This window comes from Pan paniscus, chromosome 1, assembly GCF_029289425.2.
Source record: "Pan paniscus chromosome 1, NHGRI_mPanPan1-v2.0_pri, whole genome shotgun sequence".
Lineage (NCBI taxonomy): Eukaryota > Metazoa > Chordata > Mammalia > Primates > Hominidae > Pan > Pan paniscus.
In genome coordinates this window covers 19,500,096-19,516,696 of record NC_073249.2, presented here as the reverse complement: position 1 = coordinate 19,516,696, position 16,601 = coordinate 19,500,096, and the positions used below count along the sequence as shown (strand labels likewise).

General features: G+C 41.7%; 1 pseudogene; it reads right to left on the bottom strand.

Annotated features, from left to right (window-relative positions):
* Positions 1 to 3,957: 3,957 nt before the first annotated feature.
* LOC100969218 (high mobility group protein B1-like) lies at positions 3,958 to 10,259 on the bottom strand (annotated as a pseudogene).
* Positions 10,260 to 16,601: the final 6,342 nt, after the last annotated feature.

The window sequence follows — 16,601 nt, the reverse complement described above, 5'->3', positions numbered from 1 at the left end:
TGAGCTGATTGTCATTTCTGCCCAATTATTAGGCAGTGCTATAATGTATGCAAACATAACATTTACATAATACTTTCTGTGTAAGTGGCATGTTCTAAGTAGAGTAACTTAATATAGTAACCCTATGAGCAAGTCTTATTAACTTTAATTTCATCATTTGCAGTTTGCAAATGAGGAGCAGCCTGGTTCCAGAACTGGTGGCTCTGATCGCTACACCACAGTGTAGTTGCTAGAAACACAATGAAAGCTCATCCGAGTGAAAAAGGCCCAGCCAAGCTCAGGCCCCTGGAAGCCAGAATGGAGTGGGCTTTGGTCTTGGATGGGAAGCACGTCTGTCAGAGAAGGCAGCACAGTTCAGGAAAATACCCCTGGCCAACATTCTCAGATGAAGCCCCTCAAAACAAGCAGCTTAGGAAGCTCACAGGGCAGAGGAACAAGTGTGCGGGTGGACAGGGCTGGGCAGGGAGAACAGAGCCTTAGTGCCCTCCCCTGGAGGAGGCACAGAACCTCCCCACATGGTCCTCCCTTAGCCTCAGTCACCAGCTGAGAGAACAGCCTCTTAAAGTTGCACCCTCTGCCTGCCTTTGTCTCCCATTTTGTGACCCTGAGAAGTCAGGCATCTCTCTCACAGTGTCAGTGTGGCTTTAGAAACGCTGTTTTGTGTCCTTGTTGTTGTGTGCACTTTTTGTGGACACCTATGCCCTGGAAGGTGCCCCAGTCGCATGTTGTATTAACTGCGTCTTTTTATTTTCTGTATTCTGATGCTTTGCTGTTTTAGGGCCTTGCTGTCTTGGCGGGAGTCCCCCTTCCCAGGGCTAATTACTAGAGAAAGTCAAGGGCTGGCCTGAGAGCGCACCTTTCATATGCAAACCAACCAATCTAGAATGCCTACCAGCGACACTTCCTCTATTGCACTTACACTCCTGACCAGGCCATGATTCCCTGCCCTCATCACCCCAGGGCCAGGTAGCAAACAACTAGGCACAGTCCCTATACCCCAGAGCTTGCTGAAATTACTCAGACAAGCCAATCCTCAACCCGCTTGCCCTGTTTTGCATGCTCTTTCCCTTGGAAACCACAATAGAGAGCCTTGCCCACGGTTTTCCCCTCTCCCTCTGTCTTCAACCAACTCTAGTGCTTGCCTGTGTGCCCCGTGTGGAGGAGTGAGTGCCTCCTCCTCTTGGTAATTGCAACAAGCTACCTTATCAATGGCAGTCTTCTGATCTGTTGGCATCATCAGACCTGAATAATGATAAAATCTACATTTCAAAACATATATGTATTGCCTTAGAATTGCGTTTGGGAAAAACTCAAACTGTTTCTGTCAGGCCTCTGAGCCCAAGCCAAGCCATCGCATCCCCTGTGACTTGCACGTATATATATGCCCAGATGGCCTGAAGTAACTGAAGAATCACAAAAGAAGTGAAAATCCCTGCCCCGCCTTAACTGATGACATTCCACCACAAAAGAAGTGAAAATGGCCGGTCCTTGCCTTAAGTGATGACATTACCTTGTGAAAGTCCTTTTCCTGGCTCATCCTGGCTCAAAAAGCTCCCCCACTGAGCACCTTGCGACCCCCACTCCTGCCCGCCAGAGAACAAACCCCCTTTGACTGTAATTTTCCTTTACCTGCCCAAATCTTATAAAACGGCCCCACCCCTATCTCCCTTAGCTGACTCTCTTTTCGGACTCAGCCCGCCTGCACCCAGGTGAAATAAACAGCCATGTTGCTCACACAAAGCCTGTTTGGTGGTCTCTTCACACGGACGCGAGTGGAAGTTTCTTCTCTCTTACATCACAACAATTTAATGCGACCCAATGTGGAGGGGATTTCTTCCTACCACCAAGCAAGCCATCGGTTCTGTAGTGGACACCAACTGGGTGTCCTCCAATTCAATTCCCACACTGTCTACCTGGAGAGAGCATCAGACCCCACAGATTGAGGGCTCAGTCCCCAAGACTGCCCCCCACCCCAGACACCAGTCTCAAGTCTGGGCTTCTGGAACTCTGACCCACCAGCTTCAAGTTGGGGTTCCCATGACACCTCTTTGAGTTCAGCTAATTTGCTGGAGCGGCTCATAGAATTCAGGGAAACACTAACTTATGTTTAGCAGTCTATTATAAAGGATATTACAAAGGATACTGACAGAGAGATGCGTAGGGTGAGGTATGGGGGAAGGGGCACAGAGCTTCCATGCCCTCTCTGGGCATGCAACCCTCCAGGAACCTTCATGTGTTCAGCTATCTGGAAGCTCCTAGAACCCTGCCCTTTTTGGGTTTATGAAAACTTCATTAGGTAGGCATGATTGATTAAGTCATTGGTCATTGGCCATCAGCTTGACCTTCAGCCCCTCTCCCCTCTCCAGGGGTTAGGGGGTGGGGCTGAAAGTCCCAGCCCTCTAATTATACCTTGTTCTTTCTGGTGACCTGACTGGGCCCCATCCTAAAGCTATCAGTCAACATAAGCATACAAAAATGCATCCCTTTGGAGATTTCAAGGATTTTAAGAGTTAAATGCCAGGAAACGGGATAAAGACCAAATATATATTTTACAATGTCACAAGTTGTAACCAGCACCAAGGTCAAAAAACATTACCAGCCATTTCCAGAGCATTTTGTTCTTTTACAATCCAACAAACATGTATTAAGTGCCTTCTATTCCTCATGCCTTTACCTATTCACTACACATTTGACAATCATGTACTGGGTGTCAGACTCTGCTTGGGAGTCACTGAAGATACACTGGTGAGCAAAACAGACACAGTCCCTGGCTTCACCAGGCATGTCTTTTAGTGAAAAAGACAGTTATTAGTCAAATAATCACACAAATGAATTTGCAATTGCAAATGATGGTAAATGCAAGGAAGAAAAATGAAGATAGCTAATATTTATCATGCATTGCTCTGCACAGGCGGCTCTGTGGATTATCTCCTTTAGCCCACTCACTCCCTTAGGCCTATTAGGTGAATCTTGTTAATATCTACAGTCTACGCTGGAGGAAACTCAAGTGAGGCCTTGCCCAAAGGCCCCCAGCTGGAGAGGCAGAGCTGGAATTGAACTTGACTGGCTGATGTATGTCTCTGCATATATTCACCACGCTGCAAAACTGCCAAGCCCTACTGAGCCACCAGCTCTCAGGGTATAACACACACCAGGGCCAGGCATGGTGGCCTGTGCCTGTAGTCTCAGCTACTTGGGAGGCTGAAGCAGGAGGATCACTTGAGCCCGGGAAGTTGAGGCTACAGTGAGCTATGTTCACATCACTGCATTCCTGCTTGGGTGACAGAGTGAGACCCAGTCTCAAAAAAACCAAAAAACAGGCCAGGCGTGGTGGCTCAGCCTATAATCCCAGTACTTTGGGAGGCTGAGGTGGGTGGATCAGGAGTTCAAGACCAGCCTGGCCAACATGGTGAAACCCTGTCTCTACTAACAATACAAAAATTAGCCAGGCATGGTGGCAGGTGCCTGTAATCCCAGCTACCCAGGAGGCTGAGGCACGAGAGTCGCTTGAACCCAGGAGGCAGAGGTTATAGTGAGCCGAGATTGAGCCACTGCACTTCAGCCTGGGCACCAAAGCAAGACTCCATCTCAGAAAAAAAGAAAAGAAAATCATAAGGAAGATAAAATATATTTACTCTTCACTAAGTGGAAGCGGATCATCATCATCAAGGCCTTCATCCTCATGTTGCATAGGCTGAGCAGGAGGAGGAAAAGGAGGGGTTGGTCTTGCTGTCTCAGGGGTACTGGGGGAGAAGAGGTGAGGAGGTGGAAAGGGAGGCAGGTGAACTTGGTATAAATTTTATTGAAAAAAAATTCACATGTAAGTGGACTTGCACAGTTTAAACCCCTATTGCTCAAGAGTCAATTGTATTCCACTTTTCTATCTATCAGGTAGAGCTGCTTCCCAGGGTGAGGGTGGACACAACCTAATTCAGGATGTGTCTCTCTGAGGGCAGTGTGGTGCCCTCAAAGGAGGGAAGGTTTTAATGGGGTCGAATCCTTGCTTTGCTACTTACTGGCTGTGTGACCTTAAACAAGTTACTTAACCTTTATGAGCTGGTTTTGGTGTTGGCCCAGTGTGATACAATATTAATCTTGCTGGGTTGTGTTAGGATTCAGGTTCATGTGCAGCTAGACCTTGGCAGACAACAGGCCCTCTCTTCCTCATTTACAGGGCATGTGTTCTTCCTACAGGCACTGGACCAGAACTTGAACAGTGAAGCCAACTTACTCTGGGCAGCAGCAAACAGACCCTTCATGACGTCACAGGGATGCCAGAGTCTTCTGTATCTTGTTTGTCCTGCTTTTCTTGCTCCTCTGGGACTCCCATGCAAGGCCAGACTTAAACAGGCACCAAAGACACAGCCTCCAGATGATTGCTGTGCACAGAACCAAGTGACCTCAAATACCCTCATACTTTGTTGGCCTCAATTTTGTAAACATATGTACAAGATCACGTATCCCTCAGGACTTCTGTGAGAAGACAGTCTTCCTAGCGTGAGGTATTTTCAGCAGATGTGTTAATGCTAAGAAAACAAAAAAATTTCCACACCGATGGGAGAGAAGTACGTATTGGTTTTATGCCAGCTCCCCACCCTCCAACTTGTAGGAGAGGAGTGAGCTTGGCAGAGACTAAACTTGCTCTTTCATTTTTGATGCTGTTTCTTTGATTTTTTGGCTTGACCCAACAGCATCTCAGGAGTTCTAACAAAATAAACAAAAAACCCCACCATGTAGAAATTACTTGAGATAATGTAATAACTAAAATCTTTTATATAAGTTTTAGTTCGTTTTATTAACTATGTCAAAAAAATAACAGGAACAGATACCATATAAATGAATAAATAGTTCTTATACATAGGCTCAGCCCAGACTCAAGGGACAAACACATCTTCTCCATATATATGTAGGGCACACTTCCTGGTCTTGACAGATGCTCCACAAATCACTTTATGCTGGTTTTGCCCAGGGTGAGGAGTTATATTTGGAGTTTCTTCCAAGTCTCCAGTTCTGTGACAGAGACAAATCCCTGCCCTTTCAAGTATTGAACTAGAAACATGTTTTATCTCCGTTTAGGGCAAGAGACAGGACCCAAGGAAGATACCTTCTTTTTCCCCCTAGACTTTTGGATTGATTTTGCTAGCTCCCAATACATATTGCCGTTTATTGTAAATGCTGGAGTTGCCCTGGCCTCGGCCTTCGGATGGTGGTGATGTCCATGGTGGTGGGAAGGAGAAAAATGTGCTGAGTTAATCTCTGACCACATTGTGCTAATGACTGGTAATGGAGGTCAGCTGAGCTGAGGGTACCCCAGAGACCATTTATCTTGCTTATCAGAGGGTATCAAATATGCCAATTTTTTTTGTGAGGGCCTGGGGATGCTTTAACCAGGAATCATATCTTTGGACATTGGCTTTTTCTGTTTTTAATCGAAAAGTAAAAAAATGAAGTCCATCACAGGTCTTATCTTTCCCTCTATGTATTTGGATGTCTTGAACCAACTTCTCAGTTATATGACTAGCAATTACCCTCACTCACCTCACAATCAATAATGTTCTCCCCTTTTTTTTCTTGTTTCTTAAAAAATGCTTTTATGAAATAGTAAGTAGAGTTTCCACAGTTGCTTAGGATACTGCAAGAACATGTCACTCCTACCTGACAAGAAAAATCCAGGTAATCTACAAAATAATAATTTTTTCAAGGTTATAGGTTATAAAGCAACCAGGGGACTGAATTTCAAATGTGCTAAATCAAAGGTGTGGCTTCACAGTCTTGTGCTAAGACCTCAGAAAGAGAGAAAGGTTAGACTACTCAGTCATGCATAAAGCTCTTTGAAGAGGTTGAGGTCCTCCAGGTTAAGGGTCTTGTGCTGGGGAGAGTAGCCTGGATTATCCAGGTGGACCCAATCTAATCACATGAGTGCTTAAGAGTGGAGAACACTTCCTGGCCGCTGAGAACCAGAGAAATGGCTCCATAAAAAGGACTCTGCCCACTGTTGCCAGCTTTGAAAATGGTGGAAGGGAGTCACAAGCCAAGGGATGTGGATGATCCCACTTTAAATGTAAAGACATATAGAGGATAAAAGTAAATGGATGAGAACAGTAAACAAAGCAGGAGTGCTTATATTAACATCAAAGTCAAATCCCAAACCAGGAATTTTACCAGGGATAAGAAGAGTCTTTCTATAATGTTGGAGGGGCCAATTCCTTAAGGAGCTATAACAACCCCAAGTGTGTAGATATGGAAAAATACAGCTCCAAAATACATAAAGCAAAACATGATGGAACTAAAGAAGAAATAGATATATTCACAACCACAGCTGCAAATGTCAACATTCCATTCTAAATGACTGATAGAACAAGTACGTAAAAAGAATCAATAAGAATATAGAAGACTTGAATGACACAATTGTGGGAGCTGGCCTCCAAGATGGCCTTCAGTGGTATTCATACGTATGTGTAATACCCTTCACATCATATTTGAAATTCTTGCAAAATTTCTTTTATTTTTAAAATTAAAACAGTTATTCTATTTTTTAACATTTATTTATTTGTGTTTATTAATTGTTTTAGAGACAGGATCTCATGATGTTGCCCAGGTTGGTCTGGAACTCTTGAGCTCAAGGGATCCTCCCATCTCAGCCTCCTGAGTAGCTGGGACTATAGGTATGCACCACCATGCCTGATTCAAAATTTTGTCTCTTGTTCTTTACACCTCATTCTATGTAATTTCTTCATATTTATTCTTCATTCCATGAATTCCCTCTTCATCTGTGTCTCATCTGCTGTTAAACCAACATTGAGTTTTTAATTTCGATTATCATGTTTTGGCTGGGTGCGGTGGCTCACACCTATAATCCCAGCACTTTGGGAGGCTGAGGCAGACAGATCACTTGAGGCTAGGAGTTCGAAACCAGCTTAACCAATATGGCAAAGCCCCTCTCTACTAAAAATACAAAAATTAGCTGGGCATGGTGGCACATGCCTGTAGTCTCAGCTACTCAAGAGGCTGAGGCATGAGAATCGCTTGTACCAGAAGTTGCAGTGAGTCAAGATTGTACCACTGCACTCCAGCTTGGGTTCCAGCCTGGGCGACAGAGACAGACAAACTCCGTCTCAAAAAACAACAATAAAAAATTATTATGTTTTTCATTTTCCAAATCTTGGCCATATAACATTTTTATTCTTTAAAAATATTGTATATATTCTTTTATGTTCTATGTCTAATTTAAATTTCAGAAGTCCTTGTGGATTTGATTTTGTTGTTTTTCCTGGGTCCATCTCATGGAGATTTGTTTTCTTGGTATTAAGTGATATTTTTTGTGACTTCATATTTGTTGGAATTTTATTTGTGGGAATTCTTTATGTCCCCTGATGAAAGTAGTTTTCTTCAGGAAGGATATGTATCTCCTAGATGGGCACTATTTTTTTTTTTTTTTTTTTTTTTTAGATAGAGTCTTGTTCTTGTTGCCCAGGCTGGAGTGCAATGGCGCGATCTTGGCTCACTGCAAACTCTGCCTCCCAGGTTCAAGCGTTCTCCTGTTTCAGCCTCCCAAGTAGCTAGGATTTCAGGCGCCAGCTACCATGCCCAGCTAATTTTTGTATTTTTAATAGAGATGGGGTTTCACCATGTTGGCCAGGCTGCTCTCAAACTCCTGACCTCAGGCAATCCACCTGCCTTGGCCCACCAAAGTGCTGGGATTACAGGCGTGAGCCTCTGTGCCTGGCCTAGATGGGCACTATTAACTCAGAACCTGGTTTTTAAAAAGACTCAGTTTGAAGTTTTTCTAGCCATAAAAATAGTATGGATTTGGGCTACAAAACTATCTGAGAACTACCATGAGGTTATGAATCCCTGAGTTTTTTTCTCCCATCCATATAATGCCAATTTATGAGACAGCAATTTTCTTCATAGTCTACTCTGGGCGAGGGCAGGCTTACTTCTGATTTGCTCTTGCACTGAGAGTATACCCCTTTGGGATCCTAGCATTATGATGGTATCTCTCTCTCTTTCTTTTTTTTTTTTTTTTGCTGTTTAATAACAGTAATAATAATAGTCATTTGAGAGTAGTTTGAGGTTTACAGAAAAGTTGCGAAGAGTACAGAGAGTTCCTGCATACTCAGTTTCCCAATTAAGATCCTTCCATTACCTTGCACAAGTGCTTTTAAGCCATCTCTCTCTCATTTCTTTCTTTCTTTTTTTTTTTTTTTTGAGATGGAGTTTCGCTCTTGTTGCCCAGGGAAGTGCAATCCCAAGTAGATGGGATTACCGGCACATGCCACCATACCGGGCTAATTTTTGTATTTTTAGTAGAGACGGGGTTTCACCATGTTGGTCAGCCTGGTCTCAAACTCCTGACCTCAGGTGATCCACCCGCCTCGGCCTCCCAAAGTGCTGGGATTACAGGCGTGAGCCACGGCGCCCAGCCATAGCCTTCCCTTCCCTTCCCTTCCCTTCCCTTCCCTTCCCTTCCCTTCCCTTCCCTTCTTTCCTTTCTTTCTTTCTGAACAGTAAGCCTTTTATTTATTTATTTAGGTAACATGAATAAGTTCTTTAATGGCAGTTTCTAAGATTTTGGTGCACCCATCACCTGAGCAGTGTAAACTGTACCCAACGTGCAGTTCCCTATCCCTTACTCCCTCCCACCCTTCCCCGAGGCTCCATGGTCCATTGCATCATTCTTAGGCCTTTGCATCCTCATAGCTTAGCTCCCAAAGGTATCTCTTAGTACATTTCCCACCCTAGGCAGCCCCTGGTCTTTGTCTCCTGTGTCTTACGTCCCTTGGGGTGTAAAAACAGGAACTTTGGTAAGTTTCTATCTTATTATGATGGTTTCTTATTTTTTCTGTATTTTAAAACTTTTCATTTAAGCTAATTTCTCACTTACAAAAAAATTAGAGAAAATTACCATATACCTTTCCCCAAATTCCATAAACATTAATATCTTACATAATTACATTATGATGATCAAAATCAAGGCATTGATTTTGATAATACGATTTTCTGATTTATGACTGATTTGTATTTTATTATTAGAAGTTTACTTATAATAATTATAAGTAAGTGGTTCTGTATGTATGGACTCCTCCTAGATTCTTTTCTTGTCTTTCTTCTTTTGTTTTACTATTACCAACAATGATGAAATGAATGAATACACAGCTAAATTAATCTTATTTTATTAATAAAGAAAATTGTATTTACTTAGAAGCATTTAGAATGTCAACAAAACAAACTGCAACTTTTTTTTTGTTTTGCGGCTACAGAGTGGTATTCATTAACAGAACAACAATTATTTCATATAAGCTGCATCAGAAACAACCGAAGATGAAAAAACTACCATCCCCATATGTTACTAATTTGTGCTGTGCACTAACAACAACCTGCTTGAAATATCCATGCCAATTTACAACCCCATACTGTATCAGGCAAAGTTAGTGGCTATTGAACATATCACCAAGACAGGGCTATCTAAAGACACATTCAGTAATGTGTTAACTATACAAAAAAAAAAAACTGTACAGTTAAGAATAAATCTTACACAGCCTCCCATTTCAATGTCTTTCTTTAAAAGGAGTGAGTTGTTTACAGGGGGGTTAAATGCTTTAAAGACAAGAAAAAGAAAACTGTGCTAGAACCAACTTATTCACCATCGCCATCTTCTTCATATTCACTTCAACTTCTTCCTCCTTGTCCTTTTCATCTTCCTTCTTTTTTCTCACTTTTTCAGCTTGACGACTCCCTTTTTTGCTGCATCAGGCTTTCCTTTAGCTCAATATGCAGCAATATCCTTTCTGTATTCTTCCTTTAGCTTTGCAGCCTTCTTTTCATAGGGCTGCTTGTCATCTGCAGCAGTGTTATTCCACATCTCTCCCAGTTTCTTTGCAACATCACCAATGGACAGGCCAGGATGTTCTCCTGTGATTTTGGGGTGATACTCAGAACAGAACAAGAAAAAGGCTCATGGAGGCCTCTTTGGTGCATTGGGATTCTTGACCTTCTTTTTTCTCTCCGCTTTGGAAGTTATATGGCTTTTCATTTCTCTTTCATAACAGGTCTTGTCTGCCTTTGCCATGTCTTCAAATTTTCCTTTCTCGTTAGCATATATGGTCTTCCACCTCTCTGAGCACTTCTGAGCAAACTCTGAGGAGTTGACTGGAGCAGCTGGGTACTTCTTCCTATGCTCCTCCTGACAAGCTTGCACAAAGAATGCAGATGATGAAATTTTTGCCTCTCGGCTTCTTAGGATCTCCCTTGACCATGTTTAGTTATCTTTCCTCAGCGAGGCACAGAGTTGCCCATTGCCTGTCTGGCAAGTCCAGCTCTCCCTTGCCCCAGTGTTGTCTCTATGGAGCTCAACGTACTGCAATGGCTGTGAGAGCGGGAGCCAGATGCAGCCTCTGTACTTTCTCTGCTCTGTAACCAGGTACATGAATCTTTAGGTACTTGCAGAAACTTACTCATAGGGTAAATTCATAGAATGGTATTACTGGGTTAAAATGCTCCTACATAGATAAATATTGCCAACAGCATCATCTTTTTATTTTAATTTTAAAAACTTACATAGAGTAAAATCTACTTTTTTGGTGTAAAGTTTTATGAGTTTTACATGTGCATAGAATCTTGAAACTAACAGCATAGGCAGGATACAGAACAATTTCAACACCTTAAAGAATTCCTGGCCAGGCTCAGTGGCTCATACCTGTAATCCCAGCACTTTTGGAGGCCAAAGCAGGTGGATCGCCTGAGGTCAGGAGCTCCAGACCAGCCTGGCCAACATAGTGAAACCCTGTGTCTACTAAAAACACAAAAAATTAGCTGGGCATGGTGGCAGGTGCCTGTAATCCCAGCTACTCAGGAGGCTGAGACAGGAGAATCACTTGAACCTGGGAGGTGGAGGTTGCAGTGAGCCGAGATCACGCCATTGCACTCCAGCCTGGGCAACAAGAGCGAAGCTCTGCCTCAAAAAAAAAAAAAAAAAGAATTCCCTTCTGCTTTCCCTGTGTAATCAGACCCTCTTGTCCCTGGCAACCACCTATCTGTTCTCCGTTCCTATATTTTCACTTTTTCCAGAATGTCATGTTGCGGGAAGTCAGGGACCCCAAACGGAGGGACCGGCTGAAGCCATGGCAGAAGAACATAAATTGTGAAGATTTCATGGATATTTATTAGTTCTCCAAATTAATACTTTTATAATTTCTTATGCCTGTCTTTACTGCAGTCTCTGAACATAAACTGTGAAGATTTCATGGACATTTATCACTTCCCCAATCAGTACTCTTATAATTTCCTATGCCTGTCTTTACTTTAATCTCTTAATCCCGTCATCTTCGTAAGCTGAGGATGTATGTTGCCTCAGGACCCTGTGATGATTGTGTTAATGGCACAAATTGTTCGTAAAGCATGTGTGTTTGAACAATATGAAATCTGGGCACCTTGAGAAAAGAACAGGATAACAGCAATGTTCAGGGAACAAGGGAGATAACTATTATGTCTGACTGCCTGGGAGCTGGGAAGGACAGAGTCATATTTCTCTTATTACTGAAAACGGGTAAGAGAAATATCACTGAATTCTTTCCCCAGTAAGGAATATTAATAATTAACAGCCCTGGGAAAAGAATGCATTCCTGGGGGAGGGGGGGCCTCTAAAATGGCCGCTCTGGGAGTGTCTGCCTTATGCAGTTGTAGGTAGGGATGAAACACGCCCTGGTCTCCTGCAGCGCCCCCAGGCTTGCTAGGATTAGGAAATTCCAGCCTGGCTAATTCTAGTCAGACCGGTTCTCTGCTCTTGAACCCTGTTTCCTGTTAAGATGTTTATCAATGACAATGCGTGCACAGTGGGACATGAAACTTCATTAGCAATTCTAGTTTCACCCTGGCCTTGTGACCTTGCCCTGCCCATTTGCCTTGTGTTATTTTATTGCCTTTGAAGCATGTGATCTCTGTGACCCACACCCTATTCATACACTCCCTCCCCTTTGAAAATCGCTATAAAAACTTGCTGGTTTTGCAGCTCAGGGGGCATCACAGAACCTGCTGACATACGATGTCTCCCCCGGACACCCAGCTTTAAAATTTCTCTCTTTTGTACTCTTTCCCTTTATTTCTCAGACTGGCTGACACTTAGAGAAAATAGAAAAGAATCTACGTTGAAATATTGGGGGCTGGTTCCCCCGATAATGTCACATAAGTAGAATCACACCATATGCAACTTTTTGGTTTGGATTTTTTCATCTAGCACAATATATTTGAGATTCATCCATGTTGTGTGTATGAATAGTTTGCTCTTTTATTAATTAGTAGCATTCCATTGTACACATGTACAACAGTGTGTTTACTCATACACCCATTGAATAACATTTGGATTGTTTGAAGCTCTTGGCAATTATAAGTAAAACTGCTATGAACATTCATAGATGAGTTTTTGTGTGAATGTAAGTTTTTGTTGTTGTACCTTAAATAGTATTTTAAGTACCCTGATTTGATCATTACACATTCTATGCATGTACCCCATAAATAAGTATGTCATAAATCATATGTAGCCCATAAATATGTACTATTACATGTTTGTAATAGTACCCCATAAATCTACCCCAAAATATGTACTATTATATATATATATATACATTACTATGTATCAAATAAAAAAATTTAAAAATTTTTTGAAGTAGATTTGTTGGGTGATATAGCACACACACACACACACACACACACACACACACAGATATGTCACATTTTAAGAAACCATCAAACTGTCTTCCAGAGTGGCCAGACCATTTTGCATTCTCATCAGCAATTGGTGAGAGTTTGTATTGCTCTGCATGTATTCCAACACCTGGCATTATCAGTAATTTTTTTTTATTTTGGCCATCTTAATAGGTGTGTAAGTCAAACTTTGATGATATTTTGACCAAGCATGAAAGAGTCCAATTCATTTTCTGTTGGTGGTATTTATGAACACTTCTGAGGGTGCTTCAGAGCTCAGTAGAGCTTCGGGATGTTATCAGGGATAATCTAAAAAAGGATTCCATTATCAATTAAGAGTTTAGGACTCAAGAAGTTTTTGTTTTTAATTAAGTAAGTTTCCATGCTACAAGACTACCCAGTATCTTTAATATGCCTATGTGCATAATGACTGTCCACAGGAAGAGACAGTAGGCAGTTTTCCCCTGAAATTTGAAGATGGAACTCTTTGGCCTGTGGAGCATCCCAAAGGTTGAATATTGGGCAAAACTCATTTAGGAAATGCTGCTGTCATTCACAGAGAGAAGAAAAATAATCTGTGGATACTCAGTAACCATGCATTAACTGAAAACAGTTTTCTTCTCTACAAAGTGAACTTTTTCATTTAAGAAGTTCTCCTTCTTAATTTATTGATCCTCTTAAGAATAAGGTTTCCGTGACTCTTCTGAGATATCCCACCACAGAACTGTGATTAACTTAAAAAGACCCAAGACATTGAGATTTCTTGACTTCCTGCACAGAAGGCTGGTTCTTCATTGAAATGATATTTTCTTTCTTCCATGGCTGTCCCTCTGAGCAGAGCCATATTTTGGCATTGTGAGCTGTTCTCAATCACCAAAGACCATAAACTAAGCCAGGAAGACTTTGCCCCATTGTTTTACCTCTGTTCTTGTACTCTTTACTGTCATTAATTAACATGAAAGTTCCATGTTTTCTCCTTCCCCACTGGTCCAAGTGCATGTCCTGCCCTGAGGGACGGTGCGGTGAGCCTGCTCGTCAGAGTACACATTCCCTGTCTCCAAGGATGCCTCTGGTATATTTCCTTTATCTGGAGTTGAAATTCTTCTCTTTGGGCTTTAAGCCCTAGTGGTGGTTAGCAGGCTTGGTCAGAGGTAGGAAGATTTTACTCTTGCTGGTGATACATCAAGAGGAAATTAATAAAGGATTCTGAACAGTGCTCAATCGACCTGAATCTAGAATTCTTGCTGAGATTGGGCTTTTAGGAACCCTGATGAAGAGATAAACTCAGCTCTCTGTTTCAACTGAGCTCGTCAATACAGCACTAAGGCAATTTGGCCAATATAACAACCCACCGTGAATCACTACAAAGCTGAAATTGTGTCCCTAGAGAGCTCACTGAAATGGACATGAGTATTTCATGAGAAAGGCTAGATCACTGCAGAGGCAAAAGGTTCATCTAAATCAGTGTTTGTCATTGCTGTTATGCAGCCAGCAAAGTGAGGTTTTCATTCTGTTTTGACTCCAGCTGTTTTCCTTCAGGGCTGCTCCTGCTCATGTGTCTGAGGCTTTCCCTGTTGGAGGCCTTTGGCTACCTCATCCCAAGGTGCACCTTCCATAGACGGTCTATCAGGCTGGCCAAGGGAAAGCAATTCTTGTACCCAAGACCCTGTCACCTCTTGCTCCGACTCTCCTTATCCCTTGCACTTCTACCTGGTCCTGAAGGCCAACTGCTTTCCTCTCTGACATCTCTTTTTTCACTCCATAATGATTCCTCTTCTAGCCTTTTATCCACATAGAGGGCCCTACCTGTGTGCCTGAGATGGAGTTGTCTGGGTTCATATGAGGATTCCCTACCTAGGATCCTCAGCTGGTATTTCTTCAAGAATGGCCAACAGACCAACTGCATCAGTACCACCTTAGGGTGCCTGTTAAAAATACAAATTGGGGGGCCCATGGGATCACTTGCAGGAAGCATGGAATCTGCCTTTTAACAAACACCCAAATGTTTCTCTTTGCATTCGAGTTTTAGAACAATTGGCCCAGCCCTTCCCACCTATAGATCTGCCTGCTGGGCATCACCTCAGCTCATTTCTGCTTCTCTTTATAAGAAAGTCTTTTATATATTTGCAGGTTAGCCCCATCTGTCTCAAGCCTACGAACTCATACTAATAAACGGCTTGTTGTAATTTTCTTTACCGCACTCCCATCCCCAAATAAAATCCCATCAACTTTTAATATCTCTGTTTTTTTTCTAGTTCTCATTGAAAGGGACTTACACTTATAGGCATGAGAAAAATAAAACAGTACAAAATTACCTAGAACACTAGAAAACTGAACAAAACATGTGAAACAACAGCGTTCAGACACTGGACTATGGACCGCCCAGGACTGTGACCCCTGAGAGAAGGGAAGCAGGGAGGGCAAGTCGGATAATCCTTCAGTCTTGCTGCCTGGAAGCAGTTTCTGAACTGCAGTTCAGGGAAGGGGAATTCAAACAGATTCTGGAAATCTCACCAAATTGCGACAAAATAAATCAGAGTTCAGGGAGGTCAAACAGCCAGAATGTGGGGCAGAGAACAGACAGGAGAGGATTTCACAGAGAAAGAATTCCAGAAATCTGAACAGGGGTCCCTTGAGTCTGAAAAACCAGTCACTATGTGGTTAGGATAAAACTCCACAAGGTGGAGCAAAGAATAATTTCCAGGAAAAGAACAATTACCAGAGAGCTGTAAGCCAAAAAGTTTCTAGAGCTTACACAGAAGTGGGAATCATTTGAATGTCCACCAGCCATAGGGTAGGGAGACTTCATTGAATTACAGAGATCCCACTCAGCAGAGACCCCAGAAGGGTCAAGTGTTAGGAATGCGACTAAATTAGTCCTAAAGTAAAGGCTACTATAGATCTGCTTTATAAGAGCTTAAAAACAAGCTCTCTGTGGGCCACACTGATCCTCAAGTAATTTAACTGCCTGTCAGAACAAACTCCAACTTGTAAAGGAATAAAATAATATCTAGCACTCAACAACGAAAGAAATGCCTACATTAATAAAAAAATTACTAGATTTATAAGAAATAAAAAAGTGCCACATAACCAGTAAAAAAATCAGTCAATAAAAAAACTTTGAAATAATAAAGAAGATGAAATTATCAGATGAAAACATTAAAACAGGTATTATGAATGGGATTGATATGCTAAAATATTTAAATAAAAACATAAATATAATTATGAGAGAAATGGAAACTATAAAAGAGAAGCCAATGAAAAGAATAACATCTGAAAACAAAATTTTACTGAGTGGAATTTACAGATCAGACACTCTAGAAGAACAGAGCAATGAACTTGAATCCAGAGAGACAGAGAGACAGAGAGAGAGAGATGACAAAAAACAAACAAACAAACAACAACAAAAAAACACTTGAAGAAATAGTCCCTGAAAATTTTCCAAAAATTGATGAAACCCACAGATCTAGGAACAAACCCCAATTAGCAGAATAAACACAATTAAAACAACACTAAGGCACATTATAATCAAATTGCTGAAAACCTGTGATAAAGAGAAAAATCTTAGAAGTATTAAATAGCTGGAGAAAAAAGAGGCACATTATATCAGAGATAAATAAAAATTAGAATTATTGCAAACTTCTTGTCAGAAATTATGCAAACCTTAAGACAATGAAGCAATATCTTTTAAGTACTGAAAGAAAAAAAAAGAAAAAATTATCAACCTACGATTCTATACCCAGTGCAAAAATAAAGGTGAAATAAAGACTTTCAGATAAGTAAAAGCTGAAAGAATTTCTCAACAGTAGGCCTTTGCTACAAGAACTATAATTCTTCATGAAGTTTTTCAGACAGAAGGAAACCAGATATAACCTGGATCTACACAAAGAAATGAAAAA